This window comes from Carcharhinus amblyrhynchos, chromosome 1 (genome assembly GCF_965287045.1).
Source record: "Carcharhinus amblyrhynchos chromosome 1, sCarAmb.v2.hapA, whole genome shotgun sequence".
Taxonomy (NCBI): domain Eukaryota; kingdom Metazoa; phylum Chordata; class Chondrichthyes; order Carcharhiniformes; family Carcharhinidae; genus Carcharhinus; species Carcharhinus amblyrhynchos.
The window spans coordinates 25635800-25660515 of record NC_137324.1 but is presented as its reverse complement, the minus strand read 5'-3'; the positions used below and the strand labels follow the sequence as shown (position 1 = coordinate 25660515).

Below are 24716 nucleotides of genomic sequence, written 5' to 3'. Positions count from 1 at the left end.
CTCCCGCCCCTACCATCGCCCCGCCCATCGCCCATCCCTCTCTCTTCATCTCCCAACACTCGGCATTCTACGCTCTAAATCCCGCCCATCGTCCCGCCTCCTCTCCTCAGCCCGCCCACTTTCCCGCCCCCTCTCCTCACCCCGCCCACTTTCCCGTCCCCTCTCTTCGCCCCGCCGCCCCTCCGCCCCCTCTCCATATCGCCAACATTGGGCCGCCCCTGCTCACTTCCTTGCTCCGCCCACCGTCCCCCTCTTCCACCCGCCCATCGACCGCCCCCTTCTCCTCCCTTCCTTGCCCGTTGTCCACGGGTTCGCCTCCTTCAGGCCCCGCCCCTCGCCCTCTTTAGGTCCCGCCCCCCTCGGCCGACTCCGTCCACTGCCCCCTTCCGCTGCCGACTCCGCCCACTGCTCCTATCTCGCCCATCTCTTGATGACCCCGCCTCGGTCGCCGCCTCCTCCTCGCATCGCCCATTGCCCCGCCTTCCGCTCTCCCCGCCCCCCCTCCTCGCCCCGCCCACTTGACCATGCTTCGGCAATTAAACGTCCTCACCAAGATACATGCATAACTCCACCAGAATGTTGTGGTTTCAAAACCTCTCCAGAAATTTCAAAACATATATGTAATCGACTCTGAGTAACTGCTTGCAACATATCCTTCAAAATGCTACAAAGCAAATATCAAACGTTTTTCTTATGGCTGAATATTTCTACCAATGTGCACTCGACTTCTGTGAAAAATATCCCACCGGCTTCTCAATTTCCACCTTCCTTGTCAGAGCACAGCACTGGATTCAGCAGCTAGTTTTAACTGCTTTGTAAAATCAGGTGCTGCGAGAAGCAGTGTGGCAATCTCTACAACTTTCAATCTGTCAAATGTATTCTGACATCCCTGTGTCCAATGGAATTAGCCTTTCTGTTTTATAATCTAGTCAATGAAGCAACGACACTGCTAAAATTTGGTACAAGCCTCCAATAATCTCCGTTCATTCCTAGAAATTTCAAAATTTCTCGTTTGTTGTCGACATTGGTAACTCCACAATGTTTTTTTTCTCTTGCATCTTAAGGTGGCCACTTGCCCATGCCCAGCTTTTGCCAATTCACTTTTTACCAAGTATACAACCCAATTGGCTTCCTACAGTCGGTCAAACAGTTCCTTTAAATATTGCATATGTTCCACCTATGATTGATAAAGTCATCAACATCAACAGCACAATTGCTCGGTCCTTGAATTACTGTTTGTCTTCAAAATGTTGTTGGCACATTCTTTATACCAAATCACATAACTTCGAATTGATATAGACTGCCTCATGCCAAAACAAGCTGATATCTCTTTTGCCTTTTTAAGGGTACTGGCAGCAAGTTAATTGTTGTAATAAATGCTGACTGTTTCACTATCTTGATACAATCCTCCATGGAATAGGATATGAATCCCCATTTGCTCCCAAGTTCACTTTGCGGTAATTAATACACCATCTTTACGATAAGTCTAGTTTCAGCATCATCACGACAGGTGAACTCCAATTACTGTGACTGGGCTCTATGATGTCACATTGGAGCCAATTTTACTGGATTTATTCTATAAGCCTTATTGAAAGTGAATTCCACATACCCACATCATGTTGAGTTAAATCTCTTTCTCAAGCTTATTTCCACAAATTGTTTTGTATGAATGCAATAGCCTTTTCAATTCATTTTGGCACTCTCTGAAAGGTAACTTAGTATCACAGTTTGATTCCTAAGCACTTCCTCATTGTCCAATTTAACTAGAGAAAATTCAATTTCAGAATCCATCACCTCAACTCCATTTTTCTTATAGCAATCAGTATCTCTTTCTGGTTACCCTCCCTGTCAGATCATTTTTAAGCATGTTTACATGACACACCCACTGGGTGTCAATAGTCCAGTTATGTAGTCTAGTCCAATAGAACTTTTTTATACCTTAATTTGAGTTTTCCTGATTCCTAAATGTCCAACCATGAATTCCATGAGCCAATCTCAAAGTTTCATTCCAATACACAGACGGTGTCACTACTTGGTGCACAGCTACCCATTTTCCACCTGCCAGATATGAGGTGGTCTCCATTTCAACATAAACCCATTATTTTTAACATGATAACATCCCAAAATGCACTCTGTCTGGTATAATTGCCTTATATCTGGATACTGCTGCTGTAATTCTACTAATTCCACTGAATTAAACATTTCAGTCTGAATCTCCTGAACCTTCTCCTCCTGAATGTACTTCTTTATTCTTTCTTTGCATGTAGGTGTTGTTAGCCAGCATTTGTTGCCGATTCCTAATTGTCCATGTAAATCCATGGTCAGATTTACTCTGATAGATGATAATTGCCACATAAATCAAATCCTAACAGGAGACTTGGCCTATTTATCACAACCCTTTTTTTGTATTCTGAAAACAAGAAGTTAAGTTTACTGAATTCAGAAGCCACACAACTCAATAACACTTTTGGGATTTTGAACATTCAATTAAAACATGTAACAACAAAAGAAAACTTACACACACAAGATTACATTTACACAGTTAAAATTAGTCTTATAAAACCTTCCTCAAAAAAAGATTTCCTATTTGGTCTGACTCCCAAATAATTATCTTCTGGGCAACAATCCCTTATGCACTTTTAACAATACAAAATTCCAGTAAATGGAAAACCCACTGTTGCTGTAGGAAAAGTATATTACAGGATTTCTCACTTGCTCTATCTCTGCTGTGAAAATTCAAGAAACTTCAAAACAAAATGAGAATAAGCCAATCACATGAAGACCTATGATAGAAACTAACACCTGTGTAGACATGATCCCCTATCGAACGATAGCCAATGAAGACTCATGTGCGGTTATTAATTCAACCATGATCATTACATACCATACAACCCAATATCTGAAAAATAGGCACTTTTCTAGCCTGACAGGGATGGCATCTTCAGCTTGCTTCACAGCACAGAGTGGCATTCCAGGAGATTTCACATAGCCACCCCCAACGTAGCTCTCAACATATTGCCTGAAGTATTCTTTTTGCTTTTCCAACTTTGATTCCATTGTCCTTAACTTTCCCAAAATATAATAATATTTCATGTTCTCCCTATTGTCCCAGTTTCTAGGTCAAATAAACTATAAATAAGATTGCCTTATTTATCTATAATATTGTCCAAGTTGTAAATGCTTTTATTCCCCTTTGAAAATTCAAAACCTGCACTTATCTCCAAATCTACATTTCTATCCAATTGTTTATTTAATTATAGAAAATTCACTGATGATCCTACTTCAAATACATGCCTTTAACACCTATATTTCTTGCAAGTCTCCAATCCAGGAAGACAAACAGTCACCAACTTAATTAAATTATGTTCACACACACAGACTCACAAGGCTGCTTCACAGAATAACAGAGTAGATCCCAAAATATTAATTATAGTTCCAGATCGCATCACACTAAAGGTGTCAGGTTATCAATGCAAAATCAATCAGCATTTTCATTGAAAAATGCATTTTATCAAGGCAAAATTGAAATGGGGTGAATTTGACAATTTTGGTTACATATGAAGATTAAACCATTGTATGTCTCAACAAGAGATGTTCCCATTCCTGGGACACGGGATAAATTATGGTTTGAGTGGTAGGGGGAAATAAGGTGATATTGGATTGTATGGTATGTAATGATCATGGCTGAATTAATAACCATACATGAGTCTCATTGGCTCTCATTCCTTTTGGGGTTTATGTCTACATGGGTGTGAGTTTCTGCCATAGGTCTGTGACTGAACTGACTTATTCTTGACCACAGATCTTTGGCCTCTCACTAGGTTATGGGATCCAGAGTGCAGGATTCCTTTTCTTCCATTGTCTGCTGCCGCTCTGCCTCATCATTAAGCCATTTGGACACAAAGCATGATGCAGCTTAATGGACAAGATGTCATAATTTTTAAAGATTGTTAGTATGTTCCTCTCAGTCATTAATATGAATTTTGTTACACTTCAAGGAGAACTTCAGAGTGTCTTCCAAGCATTTTCTTTGTCCTACCTGGAACATCAGTCATGTGACTGTTGAGTAAACAGGGATCTCATAGAGTCATAGAGGTCCTGAAAACAGGCCCTTTGGCCCAATTTGTCCATGCTGCCCTTTTTTTAACCACTAAGCTAGACCTAATTGCTCACATTTGGCCCATATCCCTCTATACCCATCTTACCCATGTAACTGTCTAAATGTTTTTTATAAGACAAAATTGTACCCATTTCTACTACTACCTCTGGCAACTCATTCCAGACACTCACCATCCTTTGTGTGAAAGAAAATGCCCCTTTTGTATCTCTCCTCTCTCACCTCAAACCTCGACTTTTAGACTCCCCTACCTCTGGGGAAAGGTATTGACTATCTAGCTGATCTATGCCCCTAAAGGGGTAAACAGTTTTCAAACATCTGGACTCAGTGATCAGTCCATTGAAGTTGATTTTGCAGGGGTTATACTTGAATTCTTGAAGACATAACTTCAAGAAAGACACTTACATTAGACGATCACCCCATTTATAAGGATGCCATCCCACAGGGCAACATGGTGGCATAGTGGTTAGCATAGTGCCAGGGACCTGGGTTCGATTCCCAGCTTGGCTCACAGTCTGTTTGGAGTTTGCACATTCTCCTCATGTCTGCATGAGTTTCCTTTGAGTGCTCTGGTTTCCTCCCACAGTCCAAAGATGTGCTGATTAAGTGGATTGGCCATGCTAAGTTCTCCCTCAGTGTCCCCAAGCAGGCCCCGGAGTGTGGTGACTAGGAGATTTTCACAGTAACTTCATTGCAGTATTAATGTAAGCCTTACTTGTGACTCATAAATAAACTCTAAAACTTCAATAAATTTGGATTTTTGAAAGCTCACGTGATCTGATTGCAATTCTTCTTTCTGGATGGTAATTTGAGATTGTTAAAATGGCGGCACGGGCTCATTGGGCCAAAGGGCCTGTTTCCCAGGCTGTGTTGTTCTTATTAAATGTTACAGCAATCATGCAATTGTCCTCACATTCAAAGTTGCAAAATGTAAAAATTTATTTTTCTGTCCACAGAGATGGTCAAAGATATTTTTGGGTCACCTTTTCTCACTGTTCCCTACTTGGGTGAGCAGAGGGTATCCTGAAGAAGACATCACAAGTGCAGCTTCCCAAAGTGACCTCTATCCCAGACAAATGTCTAACAACCTTCATGCATCTGTCACCGTGAGTAGATTCTTGAAAAGGGTCTCCAAGGTTCACAGCTTTGACCCCGGCACCAGTTTTCCATCGTCACAGGACTTGGCAAATGGACCCTTGTAGAAGTCTGCACGTAGAGTCATAGAGTCATAGAGGTTTACAGCATGGAAACAGGTCCTTTCGCCCAACTTGTCAATGCCACCCTTTTTTTTAAACCCAATTGCCCACATTTGGCCCATATCCCTCTATATCCATAAACATAACTTTGTTTAAGGTGCGGAACTTGGGAACATAAGACCTATGCTCTTTAGAGGTATGAGGGGAGATCAAATTGAGGTATACAAGATGATGAGAGGTATGGATAAAGCAGATGTAAAGCAGATGCTTCTGCTGTTGGGGCATTCTAGGACAAGAGGTCATAGTCTTAGAATAAGGGATAGCAAATTTAAAACAGAGGTGAGGAGAAACTACTTTTCCTAAAGAGTTGTGAATCTGTGGAATTTGCTACCCCAAAGTGCAGTAGATTCTGGGACAGTGAGTAAATTTTAGGAGGAGTTAGACAGATTTTTGATTGGTAATGGGTTGAAGGGTTATGGGAGAAGGCAAGAAAATGGGGATGAGGAGCATATCAGCCATGATCAAATGGTGGAGCGGACTCAATGAACCGAATGGCCTAATTCTGCTCCTATATCTTGTGAACTTATGAACAATCAACTTCCACACAATCCTGATGCATTGATGGTCAGGTTTCGGTGATGTGTTGAATCATAATGTCCAGCAACACCTTGATGCTGCAGCTTCTTCTGCCTGAACATCCTCTGTGATGTTTAGTATTTCTTCACTTGTTTTGCTGTTGAGGATTTTTGTTTCACCAATGTACAATAAAACAAAGTATGACAGTGATCTAAATAAGGAGATCTCAGTCAAATGATCAAAGAGATAGATTTTAAAGAGGGTTTTAAAGGAGGAAAGCAAGGTCAAAAGGCAGAAAGGCATTGGCAGGCAAATCCAAAGAAAAAGCCTACACAGTCGAAGGCACAGCCACCAATGGTGGAGCAATTATTATAGTAAAGACACAAGGGGCCAGAATTGAAAGAATCACAGAATTGTTACAGCACAGAAGGGGGCCATTTAGCCCATTGTGTCTATACTGGCTCTCCAAATGAGTATCATGACTTAATGCCAGTTCAGAGAGGTAGTTAGCTTAGTCGGCTGGATAGCTGGTTTGTGATGTAGAGTGATAACAAAGCACGGGTTCAATTCCTGTACTGGCTGAGGTTATCCATGAAGACCCCACCTTCTCTACCTTGTGTGAAGTGTGGTGATCGAGAGTAGCCTCTAGTCATTTCGGGCTGTGAATGCTTTACCTTATAAGGTGGATTCCAGAACTGCACACTATACTCCAGCTGTGGACTAACCAATGTTTTATATAGTTCCAGCATAACCTCCCTGTTCTTAGTAGATGACAAAATTTAAATGTAGTTTAACCAAATGTAGTTTTGGTTAAAACTTGCACTTTATTTGTTTGTTCATTACTTAGTCCCTTTCTAATAGCTGACACTATAGAGGGTAAATGTATTTTTGAAGTTGGTTTTGAAAGGCACTATATATTATACAAGCCAAGCAGCTGCCTTAATGATTACTGACTGGTGGCACCCATCACCATGAAGTGCTTTGAAAGATTAGTCTTGGCACAAATCAACTCCAATCTTCCAGATTGCCTGGATCCGCTACAGTTCAGCTATCATCATGATAGGTCCACAGCTAACGCCATTTTCCTGGCTATACACTCAACCTTGGAGCACCTGGACAACAAGGACACTTACGTCACACTCTTTTTTAATTACTCCAGCTCAGCTTTCAACATCATAATCCCAACAAAACTCATCTCCAAGTTCTGTGGCCCAGGGCTTCCTCCCTCTGTGACTGGAGCCGAGACTTCCCAACCCAGAGACCACAATCAGTAATGATAGGGAATGACATCTCCTCCACAATTATCCTCAACACTGGTGTCCCACAAGACTGTGTCCTCAGCCCCTTATGATTCTCCTTATACACCTATGACTGTGTGGCCAAATTCCCCTCCAACTCCATTTCAAGTTGGCTGATGAGACCACCGTATTGGGTTGGATCTCAAACAATGACAAAACGGAGTACAGGAAACAGTTAGGGAATCTGGTGAAATGGTACGACAACAATAATCTATCCCGCAATGTCCTTAAAATCACAACAGAATGGAGGACATGTCCCTGTCTAAGCTGATGAGGTGGAGATGGTCAAGAACTTCAATTTCTAGGTGTTCAGGTCACAAACAACCTGTCCTGGTTCATCCACACTGACGCTAAAGATAAATGAGCCTATCAAAGCCTCTACTTTCTCTAAGGAAATTTGGCATGTCAGCTACAACTGTCACCAATTTTTACAGATGCACCATAGAAAGCATCCTTTTTGGATACATCATAGCTTGGTATGGCTCCTGCTCTGACCGAGACTGCAAGAAACTATAAAAGGTTATGAACGTGGCCCAGTCCATCATGCATCCCATCCATTGACTCTGTCTACACTTTCTGTTGCCTCCGAAAGCAGGCAGTGTAATCAAGGACCCTGGACATATTTTCTCCACCTTCTTCCATTAGGAAAAAGTTACAAAAGTCTGAGATCACACACAACTGAAGAACAGCTTCTTCCCAGCTGCCATCAGGTTTTTGAATGTCATATCACATATTGAGCTGATCTTTCTCCTCACCTTATCGGTAACTGCAACATTATATTCTGCACCCTATTCTTTCCTTCTCCCCTAAGAACGGTATGTTTTGCCTGTATAGTTCGCAAGAAACAGTAAGTTTTACTGTATCGCAATACATGTGACAATAATAAATCAATTCAACAAGTCTGTTTTTTCACATATTGTTTGAGTATATTTTAAATATACTTGTATGAATTTTTTTTGCAGATATGGGAGCAATGGGGTAAAACCTTTGCTTGTCCTCAGACTTGTCAGAGGGGTAAAGGCCAAACATTGACCCATCTTTGGAAATTCAAGGGGAAACGCTGATCGTTGCACAGGGTTGAATTCCATTCACTTCAAGATTGCAAAGCGCCAGAGGTGGTAACAATCTCGTTCAGCTGGGAGACCTCTTCCGAATATCGAGAGTCCCTTTAAAACACGAGTACGAGACGTTCTTGATATCGGATACAACTTTTCATTTTGAAAATGAGTGCGTCCAGTTGTCCCGGATTGATCCTCATGTTTAGCATATATTTAAAGAAATGCTCAAACCCACCCATTTCAATGTTGTCTGAAAACAAGAATGTGTTTTAGAATGGAGAAAGCTGATGGCATGAGACAGACAGTCTGATACCTTCCAGCAAATCTGTCCGGACTTAACGTCAAAATATATTTAATGTTTGTTATTACAATGGGAAATGAAGGAGTTCTACAATCATTAGTTCACGTCTAAAAAGAGTCTAAAATTCTCAGTGGGGTTGTGTGCGTGTGTGTTTTTAAAAAATATACACACACATGTGTTCGTATTGTTGGGGGAGGGTGCTGTAACTCCCGAGTTTGGAGTGAGTGGGCTGCCAGTGTAAAACAAAGGTGTTGTTTATTCGCATTTTGAGGGAGGGCAGGAGGGATGTGCATCGTTGGCGAGTGAATGAATCACACGACGTGGTTGGACTGGCGCTGAAGGGTCCGAGATACCTTGTGTGTCGTCGTGTGTCTGTGAAGGCATTGCGTGCTCCTTGTGTGGAAGTATCATTTACGGTGGAGAAAAGAAAAGGACGGACGAGGTGGGTGGGGCGGGGTGGGGGGAGAGACGTTAATTTGGGGTGGAGGTTGGTCCGCTTTGGGCAGAAACCACCCCCCCCCCCGAAACTTGCCCATTTGTCGGTCAATCGCAGCTCGAACTAAACAGTGACGGTGGGGTGGGGGAAGGAGAAGGGGGCTCCTGGTTCCGGCAAAAACAAAAAAAAATCAATCTAAGGTTGTACGTAATTGTTGGGTAATCCTAGCTGAAATCTGAGGTGCATTGTTTTTCCTGTTAATTACACTGGAAATTGTATTTCAATCAAGCGCCGGGCTCTGCACAGTCCTTGATTAGTATGTGTGGTTGCTGAGACCTCTCTCTCTCTCCCTCCCTCTCCCTGTTTAGTTTGTGTTGGGATATGAATGTTAAACTGCTTCCTCGGTAACAATAGAGTCTGTGCACTGGGAAACGATGGCATTGGAAGCTCAGGCCACTTTCGCCATGTTTTTGTTTATTCAGATGGAATAAGGTTGAGGGGGAGTGAACTGCCTACGACCCATTTCCCCTTCCCTTTCCCCTTCCCTGCCCACTGTATGTACATATATTTTGTGGTGGGTGGGAATTTGGGGATTAGCGCATGACTTTTAATCCAAAAAAAACAAGACGCCAGGGAGTTTTATTCGACAGTGGCCAAACCTGCTGGCACTGTGAAACTTGTTGATTTGTATCTAACCGTGAGTAGCGGCACATCGTCGCTGGCAGTGCGTGAAGTCTTTTGGACTCATTCAAGAGCAATGCACCTTTGCGGGAGTCGCGTGAAAAGCTCTTGATCGAAAATGTTTAAATGTCATAACATTCAGAGTATTGGCAGCAGGACAGTGCATGGTTGTGGCAGTCATCTGGAGGACACCTGAAACCTATAGGTTAGTCCAACACAAAATCTGTTACCGCTTTTTGCTCGACTCAGTGTAATTAATTGAACGGACTTGTCCAGGTAGGCTGTAGCCCTATTTATTTCCAGATGTAAATGGCACCCAAGACATTTTGGTTGTATTTTTCTTACAGTCTTGCTTTAGTCTTGGAAATAAATTTATTTAAATAGGAAATTGTTACCACCCCCTCCAAACAAAAAATCAAGGGGGAAATCGCGAAGCTGCCAAATTTCGAATCAAAAAGTTTGGGTACATTTCACATCCGTCTGCTACAAGATATATCTGGTCACTTTACTTGCTGCTAGCTTGCTTGCTTTCCCCAGGCTAGGGGCTGCACATGACTGTTCCAAATGTCACCTGGACGCCATGTCAATGCGAATAGAGTGTTATTGCAAAGCAAGCAGCTATTACAAATTAGACTGCTTACTTTATCCTGAAACCTGTAAAATGAAGATTAGATCCCATTCTATTAATTTGAGCAACTTGGTTTAGCAACGGGATGTGCTCCTAATTCACCAGTTGTGTCTGTTGTCACGGCACTGTATGGTGCTGTGTTCCAGGTCATCACAGTAAAAAGCCTTACAACACCAGGTTTAAGTCCAACCGATTTATTTGATAGTAAACTCATTAACTCATTCCAGGTCATCATGCATAAGAATTACAGGACAGATGCCAATCTGGGTTTAGTACTGAGGAAAATTATCAAAGTGTTGTGTTTTTAGTTTTTCCTAAACAAGGAGGACATGAGTTCAAAATCATATTGAAGTTGTGCAAAGTAATGGTCTTACTACGTTTAGTTTTTTCCTTTTTCCTGTGGACTGTGGGACGAAACAGGAGCACAGATACAGAGAAAACATGCAAACTCCACACAGGCAGTGACCTGAGACTGGAATTGAACCCAGGTCCCTGGCACTGTGAAACAGCAATGCTGAACACTGTGTCACAGTGCCACCCCCTTAAAACATCACCCAAACAAGCCATATAAAGACTAGGAGATGAATGAAGGGCCCTATCAAGTCATTCAAGCATAGTAAGTGTAGTGTTGGTTGATCCCTTGGCCACACTGATAGCTGTAATTTCTGTCAGTTAAGTGCTGAAAGGTCAAAGTCAATGCATTTGGCTCTTGCCACAGATCTGTACACTTGCTGCCTGGGCCACTGTCTTGGATTCAACCAGACTGTTTCCTTTCTGATACAGAACTGAGACTCCAAGCTCACATTTTCCCCATCACAAAGGGCACCTACCTCCACCTCCCTTGCAGCATATTTAGAGCCCAGTTTCTGGTGCCAAACCTCTCAACAATCACCACACTCAACACTTCTGATGTTCTCCTTGAATGCACGTTCTTCAGCATCCATTAACTTTACCTGCCACAGAACTATGTACCATTTCCTGCCTTTACTGTTGTGCTCATTGAACTGTCCTGTTTTCTGTTTCCCCAACTTAAGAAGATCAGAGGAACAAAAAGAAGCAGGAGTAGGCTCCTAGTGTCAAATATCTCGCTAACTCAGCCTTGAATATATTCAATGATCCAGTCTCCATTTCTATCTGGTGTAGTAAATCCCAATGATTATTCACCCTCTAAAACAAAAATTCCTCCTCATCTCCATCTTAAATGAAAGGCCTCCTTGTTTCGAAATTGTGCCTCCTGGTTCTAGATTCCCCCATGAGGGGAAACATTCTCTCGGCATTTACCCTACCCATGGGGAATTTTATATGTTGCAATAAGATCAACCCTCATTCCTCGACTCCAATGGATATACACCTGTCTTGCTTAATGTTTCCTCATTGGACAGTTCCTACATCACAGGAATCAAATAAGTGAATCTTCTCTGAACAGCCTCCAATGTGTGTATGTCCTTCCATAATTAAGGAGGCCAAAACGACATGCAGTGTGGTCTGACCAATGCCCTGTACAATTGTAGCAATAATTCCCTACTTTTACCTTTCAACCACCCCCAGCAGTGAAAGCCAACATTCTACTTGTCTTCACAATTACTTGTACCTGCATATTAACCTTTTGTGATTCATGTTCAAGGGCACCCAGATCCCTCTGTACTGTAGCATTCTGCAGTCTTTCTCCACTTAAATAATAGTATGCTTTTCTATGCTTCCTGCACATAGACAAACTCATATTTTCCCACATTATGCCCCATCTGCCAAATGTCTGCTCACTCACTTATTCTATCTGTATCCCTTTGCAGACTCTCTGGGTGCTATTTTGCAACTGCTTCACGCCTGAAAACGGGCATGACACGGTCGTAAAGTGAGGTGTAAAGGAATTAGCGCTGGTTTTGTGACCAGCGCCTTTTTATAGCAATAAGAACATAAGAAATAGGAGCAGGAGTAGGCCGTCTAGCCCTTCGAGCCTGCCCCGCCAATCAATAAGATCATGGCCAAACTGAAGTGTATCAATTCCACTTTCCCACTTTCTCCCCATAACCCTTAATTCCCTTGTCTATCAAAAACCTATCTACCCGTGACTTGTATATATTTAGCGAGGTAGCCTCAACCACTTCAACGGGCAGAGATTTCTAGAGATTCACCACCCTTTGAGTGAAGAAGTTCCTCCTCAACTCTGATCTAAACTGCGCCCCCCCCCCCTTCTTATCTTGAAGCTGTGCCCTCTCGTCCTGCTATCCTTTCTAAGCAGGAAGAATCTCTCTACCTCTACCCTATCCATCCTTTTCATTATCTTATACATCTCTATAAGATCCCCCCTCATCCTTCTAAACTCCAATGAGTACAGACCCAGTCTATTTAGTCTCTCTTCATAGTCCAACCCCCTCATCTCCGGTATCAGTCTAGTGAACCTCCTGTGCACTCCCTCCAAGGCCAATATATCCTTGCGCAAGTGCGGCGACCAAAACTGCACACAGTACTCCAGCTGCGGCCTCACCGGAACCTGTACAGTTGCAGCAAGACCTCCCTACTTTTATATTCTATCCCCCTCGCTATAAAGGCCAGCATTCCATTCGCCTTCTTGATCACCTGCTGCACCTGCAGACTGGGTTTTTGCGACTCATGCACAAGGACCCCCAGGTCCCTCTGCACCGTAGCATGCTGCAGCTTTTTGCCCTTTAAATAGTAATCCCTCCTACTATTATTTCTGCCAAAGTGGATAACCTTTGGCAGAAATAAGATTTCCGACACGGTCAGCCTCTCACAGGAAATGGGCAGAGGCAGGTTAATTTATTGAAGTTTATTTAAGTTTAATTTTAAATGTGATTAGCGAGCCCAGAGCTCAGTCATACAGGCTCGCTTGCCTTTATGATCTTGCCAGGAGAGGTTCTCGCCAGCGAGTAATAGGCATGCTCCCCTTGAATGACTTGGCCTCGCCAGTGGAACTGGATGCCATTGAGGCACACGGGGAGGCCGAGGGCAAGGGAGGTGCCCCTTGGACAGTGCCAGACTAGCAGTGCCCACCAGGCGCCTGGGCAATGCCACCAAGCAGTATCAGGGCAGGGTCAGTGGGGGAGTGTCATGGGGAAGGGACTGGGGAGGGGGCCCGCTGCAACTCTGCTGCAATTGGTGGGGGGAGGGCAGCAGGACTGTGATCAGTGGGAGGAGGGAGGGAGGGAGGGCGCTGCCACTCTGCAGGGATCGGTGGGAGAAGGCAGTAGGGCCGCGATCGGTGTGGGGGGGAGAGAGAGGGGGCACGCTGCTACTCTGCAGGGACTGGTGGGGGAGAGTGAGGGGGTCCGTGGTCTGTCTGGGCAATGGGGAAGGCGGAGTCAGTGGGGGTCGCATCTACAGTTGCAGGCCCCTGCAATTGCAGGGTGGGGAGCTTCTTCAGGCTGCCTTCAGTCTGTCAGGCCCCTGCTACTGCAGGCAGTGTGAAGAAGCTCCGCCCCTCCCTGTAATCGCAGGGGCCCACGGCTCTGAATGCAGCTCTCCCTTTGTCTGTCAGATTCCTGCTACTGTTGATACACATACGCAGCATCAGATGTATACACATGCGCACTACCTTTCTCTGCAGGCTTTCAGGCACATTAAGCCCTGCGCACAGGCTTCTGCAGAGAGCAACAGGCTTGCTCAGAATTTTGCAGGGAAAATGCATATGGGGAGGCCTAAAACCACGCCCAAATGATGGATCTGGAATTCTCCCAGCTCCACACCCACCCAGCCCTTAGACTAAAAATGGTAAAATACCAAAATACCGCCCTCTGTGTCCAAATTTTCTCTAGTTTTGGTGATTGCTTTAAGTTCCTCCCTCCCATTTCCCCACTTCTACTTTGAAATTCTCACCCTTCTTTCAAATCATTCATGATCTTCGCCCTTCCTTTCTTGTAACATTCACCAGCTCTTCTATATCATGTTGCAGACTTTGGTTAGGCCGCATTTGGAGTATTGTGTACATAAGAACATAAGAAATAGGAGCAGGAGTAGGCCATCTAGCACTTTGAGCCTGCCCCACCATTCAATAAGATCATGGCTGATCTGAAGTGGCTCAGTTCCACTTCCCCGCTTTCTCCCCATAACCCTTAATCCCCTTGCCTACCAAAAACCTATCTACCCGTGTCTTAAATATATTTAGCGAGGTAGCCTCAACCACTTCAACGGGCAGAGAATTCCAGAGATTCACCACCCTTTGAGTGAAGAAATTCCTCCTCAACTCCGTTCCAAACTGCCCCCCACCTTATCTTGAGGCTGTGCCCTCTAGTTCTGCTGTCGTTTCTGGGCGGGAAGAACCTCTCCACCTCTACCCTTTCATCATCTCATATGTCTCAATGAGATCTCCCCTCATCCTTCTAAACTCTTAACGAGTACAAGCCCAGTCTATTCAGTCTATACAATTCCGGTCACCACACTGCCGAAAGGATGTTGATGCATTGGAAAGCGCGCAGAAGAGATTTGCCAGGATGTTGCCTTGTTTGGAGGATATGGACTATGAAGAAAGGTTGAACAGACTTTTCATTGGAGCATCAGAGGATGACGGTGGACCTGACAGGTTTACAAGATTATGACAGGCTTGGATAGAGTGGATAGTTAGATCTTTTTCCCAGGTTTGAAGGGTCAATTACTCAGGGGCATAGGTTGAGAGTGAGAGGGGGAAAGTTTAAAAGCGATGTCAGGGGCAAGTTGTTCACACAGAGGGTGGTAAATGCCTGGAACGCACTGCCAGAGGAGGTGGTGGAAGCAGATTCTATAACAACATTCAAGAGACATCTGGATAGATACATGAATAGACAGGGAATAGAGGGATATGGACCACATAGAGGCAAGAAAAATATTAGATTAGAGAGGCATCTGTGTTGGCACAGACTTGGTGGGCCGAAGGGCCTGCTCCTATGCTGTACTGTTCTTTGTTCTTTGTATTTGCGAAGAATGCATGATCTGTACACAGTAAATCTGAATATTGGTGTTATTAGTAAAAGTGCATTCTCTCACTGGAGATCAACAATTTTATTATAATGATCATCCATTTGATGCTGTCTAAATGTGGTGGAATTATGAGTTACTTTTTTCGGATATTTCTCATTCTGCACCACAAACCACTCCTGAAACCAAACCTCACCCCCTGTAAACTGGAATACAGCTTTTTCCCATGCACACTATCTGCAAAAACAACTTGCATTTATGAACTGTTTTTAACATAAAGTCAACACCAGGCTAAAGGAGAAGATATTCAGATGTGTGACAAAAGGCTCGGTCCAAGAAGTAGGTTTTAAGGAGAATTTTAAAAGAAGATGGGGAGGTGGACAGACAGAGGGCTTTAGGGAGGGCATTCCACAGCTTTATGCTCTATATCAGTAAGGAGATGGCCAACAGTGGTGGAGTGAAGGGACTGGGGATGTGCACTCAGATATAGATCCTGTCCCTAAGAATCTTCTCCAATAATTTCCCTACCACTGATGTAAGGCTCACAGGCCTGCAATTTCCTGGATTGTCTCTTCTGTCCTCCTTAAATAGAGGAATAATGTTAGCTACTCCCCAGTCCTCTGGTACCTCGTCCATGTCGAAAGAGGATACAAAGATTTTGGCCAAGGCCTCAGCAATTTCTTCCTGAGCCTCTCTTAGTATTCTGGGATAGACCTTATCTGGCCCTGGGGATTTGTCCATCTTAACGTTTTTCAAAACCTCCAATCTCCTCCCTTTTTATCCCACCACATCCTAGAATGTCAACATCCTCCTTTCTCCACTCAACATCCACTCCATCCTTCTCCTTTATGAATACTGATGCAAAATACTCGTCAAGGACTTCACACACCTCATCTGACTCCACACATAAATTCCCTCCACTTTCCTTGCGTGAACCTACCCTTTCCTTTACTAACATCTTCCTCCTTGTAGACACATAAAAAGCCTTGGGATCGTCCTTAATCCTGCCTGCTAAAGACAGATATGTAATGCACAGATTGGATAAATGCATTAATTAATCACCCATTTTGAATGAAAGATGAGATCGGAAGTAATACAGATTAAGTTAGATGGTATACACCGTTAAAGATAATCATACATTACAATAAAGGAGATCATTTATTGCAGAAGATTATTTTTCCCTGACCACAACTGCACTATCCAAATTGAATTCATAATCCAACCAAGAGGCAGTTTTGTTGGGGATTAGGTTAAATGGAGAAGGGGAGGGGGTGGTGGCAGGGGTAGAATGGTGGTGTTTGAAATGATAAAAGGGATGGATGAGGTTAGATTTTATAACACGACCAAGTTTCCACTTCTGGCAGCCATCAGCAATGTGAAGCAATCCTATATCCTATCGTAGACTAGACGTGAGATCTCACGGCCTCATTTGCTGCAGGTGCAAGTTACATGACGGCTGCTAAATTCCAGCAGCAGCCAAAAACTGGATTGGCGTCTGCATAAGTTCAGTTTGAGATCTCCACCCTTTCCCCCCACTCCCAATCCCCAGCTGCCGCCAGTGACGTGATCAGCAAGGACTCGAACCTGATTTCTGTGAATCAAAGTACGTTTTAATATAATTAAAGGGCACCTCACCATTACTGGAGTCACAGAGCCTCCTGGACGCCCGCAGGATTGAGAGACAAGGCTGGGCATTGCCAGCACATGAAGGGGCTGGTGACAGACAGGGTCTGCCGGGAGTGACTCTACTCCATTGGAGGGGTTTCCCTCATGTGTGTTGGGGGTGGGGGGCAGGGAGAACCCCAAAGCCAGCAGTATAACTGGGGCGATATATCTTTGAAAGGGAGAAAATGGCTGCAGTACTGCCAATACTACTATTGAGGTCGGGAGGAGCAGGGTTGCCCCTGACACTTGTGTGGTGGGGAGTGGTTACCCTGATGCTTGTGGGGATGGGCCTCCACGTTAGTGGGAAGGTTTGGGCTATTTACTTTAAATGGGACACCCTTCAAAGATGGCAGCTTGATCCCTGTGGAGCTGGCCTTGCTGTCTCTGTCAGGCTCCACCCCACCTGAATGATGGCATTAACCATGCCCCCAGGTTTTCTGTGCATTAAGTGCCTGAAACCCTGGTCTGAAAACACAGCTGTGTTTCTGGAAAGATTCCATTTTCAGTCAGAGCCAGCTTGGACATATTTTGAGAAAATTCCCCCCGAGATTTAGAATAACCGTTTTTGTTCTGTGTCCCTTTTCAAATTTAACTGCACCATTTTAAGATTTCCACTTTCTGTTTTTTTGTTAGTTCCAATTTCATTCCTCACCCTTCTTTACAAACTATCTCATTTGAATGGAATCTTAACTATTTTTAAAAATACTTGCACATTGGGGACATTTTCAGTAGTACTAGCTTGTTGCAACTGTACAGGATATTGGTGAGACCACACCTGGAGTATGCGTACATTTTCCATCTCCTTATTTAAGGAGGGATGTATTTGCCTTCGAGGACATTCAGAAAACGCCTACTAGGTTGAGTCGTGGTTGAAGGGGATGCCTCATGAAGAAAGGTTGAGCAGGATGGGCCTTTTCTCATTGGAGTTTAGAAGAATAGAGAATGATCTTAAAGAAACAAGTAAGGTTCTGTGGTGGTTCAACAGGATAGATGCTGTGGGGGGAGCTGCAACCAGGTGATAATTCCCATTTAAAACAGCAAGGAGCAATTCTTCTCCGAGGCTCATTAATCTTTGAAATTCACAACCCCAGAGAGCAGTGGAATCTCGGTCAATCAATACATCTAAGATTGAGTGAGTATTATTTAATCTACATGTTAACATTGTCTGATCTCAAGAAGATAATAGATGTAGCTCTTGGGGCTAAAGAGATCAAGAGATATGGGGGAATGGGGGGGATGAGGATATTGCCAGCGATGATCAAGATTGCTCAGAGGCAGGAACACTTCAGAGCAACTCTTGCATATCTAAATTTCCTCCTGCTGCTGCCTTCAAGCCTGCCTGCATGGGCTTCGGAAGTCCCTGTCCTTAGACAGCAGTTGTAGAACTATTGCTTTGTGCTGTGAATTCATCACAACAAAGAACTGGTCCTTGGAAGGCGGAGGTGGAGGGGGAAGGTGTGTGGCAGGGTTGGGGGGGGCGGAGTGGGAAATGGTTTAGGTGGTGATTGGGGATGTGCTTTGCAGTTGAACCACTCAGTTGAACACAGATCCAAGAATAGGAAAATGTGTTTTCTCCCCCCATATCACTGTCATTCGGTCTCTGAGGGCATCTTGTAACCGTATTTTTCTTGTCATCAATGATTCTATTAGTTGGATGATTAAGAAAATGCCAGTGGATTATAGATCTTTGGTTCATGATGCCTGGAAGGCTCTGTGAAGTCTTCAAAGAGAACAAAGCAGTAAATGTAAATGCTAAATCCAGATGCTTGTTTTGTGTTTGCAAAATTAGAGTTGACGAAAGTAAATACAGCATCGACCATTGGAAACATGAAGAAGACTGTATTGTGACACAGACTAGCAATGCGCATGAAGGGTACATGAGCATTTTTGTTTTGTGAGGCCGATCGTAAACAAAAGATTTTATTTCAGAAAAGAAATTGTCCCGTTACCCTTTTGGGCACTGAACTACTTACTGTTCAACGAGTTTGTCAAGAAAGAATATTTCGTAACAAATTAATTGACAAGTAGTATTTTGTAAACACAAGTGCTGAGTTGTGTACTGAGAAGGGATTTATTTATATTTTTGACTGACAATGTTGTATGTAAGAAACAGATATTTTACCTTTTACTTTTTTAAGCCTCAGTGCATCAGAGCCCAATTTCCATGCGAGATGGCAGGCCACCCACTGCCTTTTGCTGATAATCATACTCCAGCAGCTAGGAGGTGCACAGAGACTGCAGTTCCTTCCTTTTGAAGTAGTGCTGAAGTACCTCTACTTTTCAACACGAGAAACGTCGATGCTTTTTTATTTCTGCACGTCCACTTTCTAACATATTGTGTCAATGAGCCGCTGCAACTTTGCCACTGCAACAAATGTCAAATTTGCATTGAACAATGTGTGATTTGCAGAGGTGGAACATCAGATAATTGCTTCAACAATCAGTTTGTGCCAAGAGGGATAGGTTAAGCTCGTCGAACCTTAACAGTGACGTATTTGTTTCTTCCCTTCTCCCCTTCCGTCAATCAAAAGCAAGTGCTCAGCAGGAGCCGTATATTTTCCCTGGTTCGGAGGTAGAACAGTAATTTCTGTTACAGGCTTGTAAGAGCTGGCATGCTGCTCGTTTATCATTTTGAAATATTTATTCTGTCTGCACTGACTATTTTTTATTCTGGAATGACATGAACCAGAGTTGCCAAATGTTGGGTGGATTTCAAAATACTTCGAATCATTATGAAGCAGTAATTATACTGTATTCAAGTAGTTAAAAATAAAGGCATTGGGCAAAATGGCAATTGTGCCTGATAGCAACGTGAGATTTTTAACTGTTAAGTATGCAGTAAACATTTGTTATGTTTTATCCTCTGAATACAGACAGGAATAAATGTGTGCTTTTTGTTCTTTCTAGACAACGTACATAACCTCTTTTATATTCACTTTCATGTAGTGATTGATTCAAGCCACTCTTTGCTGAAAGGTTGATTAAAAATCTAATTGTTTTGGTACTTGGTAGAGGAGTATCCACAATTCTTCTAGGATCACACAATCTTTAAGATTAATGAGAAAAAAGTGGTGCCAAGTATTAGTTTGCTGATAGCTTCGCATTTCTCATTTTGCAAGCAACTGATACTTCTGTGACGTGATGCTTTGTTTACTTTGTTGAGCTCGGAGCATGAAACCCTTTTTGTGTGCAGGTTTTTGTGCTATATTCCTCTAGTGTAAAATTTCTAGTTGAATTGCAAGTTTATTTTGGCTGTCAGACAATTCTCTTTTATATATGCGCAGTCAAGTGATGTACTTGGAGGGTTCGTGAAGCGATTGAGCTCATCCTATTATAATTTGGAATGATATTGATAGTCTGGATGGCATGTTGAAATATATCCAACATTTTGCAGAAATAACAATGTTTGAACAAAATAAAGGTTTAGATTTAAAATTGGTGTCAATTTTTTTGGCACCAGTTTTCTGCATGGAAATGGTCTTGCTTTGCTGCCTTATTTGGCACAGTGGCAAAGTGGCTGGCACAGCTGCCTCACTGCACCAGAGAACCAGGCTGAATTCCGGCCTCGGGTCACTGTGTGTGTGTAGAGTTTGCACGTTCTCCCCGTGTCTGCGTGGGCTTCCTCCAGTACTCTGGTTTCCTCCCACAGTCCAAAGATTATGTGGATTGGTCGCACTAAATTGTCCCTCAGAGTCCCAAAAAATTTGTAGGTTAGGGGATCAGCAGAGTAAATATGTGGGGTTACGTGGATAGGACCTGGGTAAGAGGCTCTGTCGGAGTTGGTGCAGACTCAGTGGGCCGAATGGCCTCCTTCTGCTGGGATTCTATGATTCTATTCCAAGCAACCATTAGTCATTTATTGCTGGTGACACAGCACTTAGCTAAACATTTCAGTTAGACTCTACTTTTTATTGCTTTGCTCCTTCTTTATGTTTAAACACTGAACTCTTCAGCCCTGTTTTCAAAACTCTCCCCTATCTCTGTAAGCTTTTCTGCTCCTGCAACCCTCCAAGACCTCTGCATTCATGCAGTCCTGAATCCGGTGTGTCCCTGAATACAGTCACTTTATTGTGGGTGTCCGTGTCTAGGCAATAACCTCTGGAATTCTCTCTGTAAAACTCTCTATACCTCGCTCTCCTCCTCCTGAGGCATTTCTGAAAACTGATTTGAACAGCTTTTCATCCCCTATCCTGATATCTCCTTATAAGCCTCGGTGTAAAATTCTATTTGATTAGGCGCTGATGTTTGAGTCGGTTGCAGTTCAGTAAAGGAGACACGAGTTCTTCATAAACTACCTTTTATTTCTTTGATCCAACTCCACGTACAATTCTCCATGAACACCCAGTGCCACCTGTAACCCCTTTACATATCAATGACTTCTACAAATTAGGACTTAATTGGAAGGCCTGTAGGCCCATTCCTAACATCCAATTCTATCCTTCAAACCGGGCTTTGTGGACCTCCTTTTCAATATCTTTGCATCTTGTCATCAGTTAGGCAATGTGCCATATGAGTCTCTCAATCTCCACACAACAGCTGCTACCTGTCCCAGCTTATTCCCTGGAATTTCTAAGGTTAACAGGGGAATTAATTGGAATTTTCAAGATGTCGAAGGAAATGAATAATGTGGATAGAAGATACTATTTCCTCTAATTGATAAATCTATGGACCAAATTCTCCCACTTGGTGGCGGGCAGGAGCGGGGAATCTAGCGGGAGCCAAAAAGTTAGAAACCTGTTAGTGTAAATCATGTTGCAGTTCTCCCAATGGTGGGCCGCACTTTTAGCTGGTTGATGGCATGAACGCCATTTGCATTCACTTGCATCGCATGAATACTCATTAAAACAGTTAGTCGCAGACATTCCATTAGGCCTTCCAAACATACATCACACCAGTGTGAAATTACATCAGTCTAAGATCCGGTTGATCAAAAGTGGTGTGTAGAAGACAGCCCTCAGTTTACGAGAGACTTTGAGGTGAGTGCAACAATGCCTTTCTGCCTTAATGCTGTGCTGGTCCAGACCAACTCTGTTTACCACTCTGTCAGTTCCTGCTCTCCCCTCCATCTCCATGCTGAGCTTGTCTTCATGGACAGCACTGTGTTGAGCTGGGCCCATGGACCTTTTTGTATCCCTGTATGGTGCCTTCATAAACAGTACAGTTTATGAAGAAGTAGAACTTGTGTCTCCTTTATTGAACTGCAATTGAGAGGTTCAAACATCAGAGCCTAATCAACCTGGGGAGTATAGGGGTCTTCATCCCCTGATGCTAGTGTCTATCCGGAATCCTCTATGCTGTGGGGCTCATGCAGCGCCCATAGCAAATGTTCAAGGTTCAATCGGGAATAGAGTGTGAGGTGGGGGAGCCTAATGAAGACGAGGGGGTGCTGTGCAAGGGGTTAGATTCATAGCAGGGAAACAGGCCCTTCGGCCCAACTTGTCCATGCTGCCCAGTTTTTAACGTTAAGTTAGTTCCAATTGCCTTCATCTGGCCCATATCCCGCTATACCCATCTTACCCATGTAACTGGCTAAATGCTTTTTAAAAGACAAAATTGTATCTGCCTTTACTACTATCTCTGGCAGCTCCAGATACTCACCATCCTCTATATGAAAAAATTGCCCCTCTGGGCACTTTTGTATCTCTCCCCTCTCACCTTAAACCAATGCCCTCTAGTCTTAAGCTCCCTTGCCTTTGGGAAAAAATGTTGATTATCCAGCTGATCTATGCCCCTCATTATTTTATAGACCTCTATAAGATCACCCCTCAGCCTCCTATGTTCCAGGGAAAAAAGGCCCAGTCCATCCAACCTCTCTTTATAACTCAAACCATCAAGTCTCAGTAGCATCCTATAAATCTTTTCTGCATTGTTTCCAGTTTAAAATATCCTTTCTATAATAGCGTGACCAGAACTGTATAGAGTATTCCAAGTGTGGTCTTACCAATGTCTTGTACAACTTGAACAAGCCGTCCCAACTCCTGCATTCAATATTCTGTCAAACGAAACCAAGTATTGGGGAAGGAGAAGGGTGAAGGCTCACGATGGCAAGGAGAGAGGCTGGGGAGGGGAATGAAAAAGACAAAACAATGGAAGGCAGAGGGAAGACTGACGAGAGGGAAGCTGGACCCCAACAAGGCTGCTGAAAAGCTCACAAACAAGGCGGATCAAAAGGAAACCATTGTTTGCTGGAAGGGGATGAATGAAGACTCTGGATTTGTTAGGTAGAGGTCTAAATGGAGCATGGGTGCCTGGCAGGTAATAGGCTTGGGAAGAAGGTGGTTGATTCCAGGAACTGACTTCCTGAGGCTGTCCTTTCCCTGTGGGTTGCTGACATCTTGCACGGTTTGATGAGGGTAGCTGGGCTGGAAAGGGTGATATCAGTGTGTTGGATTGGTGTTTAAATATGGCACTGGGACCTTCAAAACCGCTAGCTAATGGCGGGCAGGCCTGTCAAGAGATTCAGAGGGGAGCTTGCCTGTGCATAGTTAATGAGGTTCCACATACAGAATCTGGCCGGGATCTTGCCATTCCGGCCAGTGGGAAAAATGCTGCTGGAGCTGTCCCCTCGCCGTGCTTAGTCTCAGAGTGGGAGAGTACCGTCTTTGGATTGGGACCATAGTTGAAACATTAGAGCCAGACCTTTCGAGTGTGAAACTAGGAAACATTTCTACACAGAAAGGGTGGTAAAAGTTGTAACTCTGATCTGCAATTGATGCAAGATCAATTATTAATTTTAAATCTGGGATAGATAGATTTTTGTTAACCAAAGGATATCAAGAATTGTTGCAGATCAGCCATGAGTTAATTGAAAGGCAAACAGGCTGAAGGTGCTGGTGGGCCGCCTTCTGGCCCTACTTCACTCCAAGTTTTTTACTATCACTTCTAACTCACAAAGGAACGCAGAATTGTATTGTTCCCTGATTAAAATCCATGCATATGATGTTCAGGATTTACTCACGTAGCTAGTAACAAAGGAACTAAGGAATGCTGAAGAGAAAGGGCATTTTATTTTGTTTCCTGACATGCTAGCACCATGTTGTAACTTTGATGTCCGCGACTCCATGAAGTGCTTTGAGATATGAGTATTTCACACTGGTAAAGTGCCAGATTTTTAGCCAGTTAGACTTCAACAGTAACCTTGCGTAACCCTAAAACTCCACAAGTCTTGGATGCGGCAAATCTATGATGAAGCACTCCCCAGATAGACAAAGTGGAGTAGAGAGTGCAGCCTGCATCAGGAAAATGGAGGCGATTTAATTTCTTCAGTCATTTTTGTTGTAAACTGTGAATTTGGATAAGTTTGTTTCCACCTGGATCCCTGCCTAGCTGGCCAAAACTAAGTGCACGCAAGTGAATACCCAGAATAAAACATAGCTGTTTTATTTCTTTTTATTTCAGCAGAAAACTGTAAATGACTTGTTTTTAAGTACAGGGGAAGTTATGATTTTTTTCAGCATTTTTAGACAGACACAATGTATTCTCCCAGCCCCACCCCCAACGCACAAATTTCATTTGCAACGTATGTTCCTCCTGTGTTTGATTTGATCACCAGTTGCAAAGCAAGATATTGCATGGGAACACAATTAATTACTCAGCGTTAAACAACCATTTAGTCATTACTTTAAAATTGTCTGAGTACATTGAACTGTGCACATAATAAATGAATATATGTCTGTATATAATATAGTGAAAGTTACGCTATTGAATCCAATTGAATATGGATGAATAAATTAAATCTTTGCTGTTAATGTTTATATTTTAATTTTGTTGTGTAATGGTGCAGTAATGTCGAATTCAGCCCCTCGAGCTTGTTGTGCTATTCAATTAGATTAGGGCTGATCTGTATCTTGCC

General features: G+C 43.3%; 1 protein-coding gene across 3 annotated transcripts in view; it reads left to right on the top strand.

Moving 5' to 3' along the window:
• Positions 1-8853: 8853 nt before the first annotated feature.
• Positions 8854-24716, top strand: part of ctbp1 (C-terminal binding protein 1) — a 324438-nt gene continuing 308575 nt past the window's right edge. For 2 of the 3 annotated variants that reach the window (XM_080199791.1, XM_080199863.1), the window contains exon 1: positions 8854-8988. The gene's annotated coding sequence lies outside the window, so the exon portion shown is untranslated. The remainder of the gene's footprint in view (positions 8989-24716) is intronic. The other variant, XM_080199659.1, reaches the window with a different exon arrangement.